The sequence below is a fragment of the Sitophilus oryzae genome, unplaced genomic scaffold (assembly GCF_002938485.1).
Source record: "Sitophilus oryzae breed Bouriz unplaced genomic scaffold, Soryzae_2.0 scaffold_1865_pilon_pilon, whole genome shotgun sequence".
NCBI lineage: Eukaryota > Metazoa > Arthropoda > Insecta > Coleoptera > Curculionidae > Sitophilus > Sitophilus oryzae.
This window is the reverse complement of record NW_022146574.1, coordinates 24,042-26,796: the sequence shown is the minus strand read 5'-3', so window position 1 is coordinate 26,796 and position 2,755 is coordinate 24,042.

The following is a 2,755-nucleotide window of genomic DNA, read 5'->3' as shown; positions in this document are numbered from 1 at the left end:
GGTATATATATTACTCTTCTGGTATACGAAAACTTACAATGGCTAATTTTGAACCAAAAAGATATCAAAAAATAAAAAAATACCGTTTCTATAATATCGAGGGGGAATACATATGACGTATTTTTTGAACCACCCCGACCTACACCTAAGGCGGCACCACTACTCACTTGAAATTCTTAAATGGCAACACCCCACTTGTGGCGCCTTTTTGTGAAAGCCCTTGAAAAATGCTAAACGATGATCATAAAGTTTTAGGGTGAAATTGAAAAACCACCCCTTACACGAAAAATTAGTTGGACATTAATGAGAAAAGTGATTTTTTCAGCATAAGCTACAAATTTGGGACCCAGCTAAATGCAGTATTCTTCAAACCACCCCCATCTTACACCCCTAGGTGCCACCCCCTCCCTTCTAACCTCAAGATAGCGATACCCCACTTGTAACACCTCTTTGGAAAGCGTGCTAAAAATGGCAGGAATGACCTGTCATGTAAAGAAGAACGAATAAAATAGAGCCTAAAAATAAAACAAAAATGTCAAAACGTGTCAAAATCAATAGAATGAATTATTTTTATATCCATGAACCATTGCGAGAAAAAAAGCTGGTACAAAGAAATTTTATTATAATCCTTAATGAAGACCTCATACACTTTCAGCAAGATGGAGCCCTTCCGCATTACTCTATTGTCACAAGGCGGTGCCGGTGGTTGGATAAATATTAACCAAGGCAATGGATTGGCAGAAGGGGGCCAATCGAGTAGCCGCCAAGCCTGATCTCACTCCTTTAGACATTTCCTTGTGGGGTTACACTAAATCCATAGTTTACAAGACAAAACCAGGTTCGTTGTAAGAATTTTTCGCAAGGACTTTCCAAAAAGTGAGAAAAGAATTTGAAAAAATCTCTACTGTATTTTTGTGCTAGAAACAAAACGGTTGTCATTTTGAGCAATTATTAAAATAAATTATCAGCTTAAATTTCTTTCATTTTGTCAACAATCTTACATTTTTTGTCACTAACCAGTAATTAAGTTGAGGTCTGCATGACCATCGCTTAGCAATTTCAATTAGCTTTCCAAAGAAGTGTGACAAGTGGGGTATCGCTAACTTGAGATTAGAAGTGAGAGTGTGGCACCTAGGGGTGGGTTGGGGTGGTTTGAAAATACTTCATTTGCGTCATTTAGCTGGGTCCCAATTTGTAACTTATACTGAAATTTTTTTTTCATTAATGTCCACCTAACGGTTCGTGTAAGGGTAGTTTTTCAATTTCACCCTTAAAAAACTTTACGATCATCATTTAGCATTTTTCATGAGCTTTCCAAAAAGACGCCACAAGTGGGTTGTTGCCATTTAAGATTTTCGAGTGAGTAGAGGTGCCGCCTAAGGTAGGTCGGGGTGGTTCAAAAACACATCATATTCCCCCCCGATATTATAGAAACGGTATTTTTATTTTTTGATATCTTTTTGGTTTAAAATTATAGCCATTGTTATGGCCCACCCTTGTATATAGATATTTAAAAATTAAAAAAGTTTCATTCATAAAGTTGTCTTCTCACATCATCTCATTCGCCTCGGTCGACTCGGTCGATTATACGAGAACTGAAAGATGTAGAAACAAAATTTTTATGAGTATAGAGAGGCAATATGTGCTAATTTAAAATTATTTTCAAATGTATGTGCGCGTACAGGAACTAAGATCCATACCAAGGTTATATTTTTTCTTATGGAAGGAACGCGAAGTATTTTATTTCGTTTTTTGATTCTTTTGTACACAAAATAAGGCATTTATTATAAGTGGGTTTCATTATGTTTAAAAGCTTTGGTTTTTGGGATATTTAAGATACTTCCTAAATATGCATGCTATAATAAAAAAGTTTATCAACACCTTGTACATTACTTTTCAGAATTAATTTTGTGCTGACCTTCAAGCCGGCGAAATAAACTTTACTAAAAAATTTGATTGCTTTCTTAAATGTATACAGGAGTATCAAAAATTGCTGGTCTATTTTAAATATTTATTTTACATAAAAATTTCGTTATTTCAAATTCTTTGAAAAAAAAAACGAATATATTTTAATTCATGCTTCGGCAGGCGTTTACCTAATATCTTGACGCCGTTTTTTTTTTTTCTGATTATTTGGTATTTTACCAATTACCATTATTTGTTCAAGTAATAACAACTATCAAAAATTAGTACCCGGTCCACATTTCAGACAGAAGATCATAAGGAACCAGAGCGACATATTTTCTTTACAAGACGCCCCCACCACTTTACAAACATCAATATTTTCCGTCAACGGTTCACCGTCGAGAAGAGTTTTCAGAAAGCAGGAACCTGCAGGGCACGTATTCCAAAGGTAAGCAGAAGAATAAGATAAAAATAAGTAAAAAAATCGTATAAATGTACTCTATGTCCTAAAAGTTTCATATGATAGAGGGGTGTGGAAGTTTCATTTTATTTCGAATTTTCCAAATAACTTCTAAAGTAACGACAAAATTTGGAGGAAAAGAGTGTCTGGGAGATTTTTGACATGAGAAATTTTATTTTGATGTCAATTGGCGATTTCTATTTGTAGGGGGCGCTACATGTGTTTTAACGATACTCAGTAACATAGGACATTTACATCTCAACGCGGTCAAACAAGCTTTTTTGTACACATGTTTACTTCTGGGTACAGTTTGGTACAGTCGACCGAGCCTTCATCATCCAGCCTATGTTGTCACGTCTTAGCAATACAAACTGAACGAAGCATACTGAT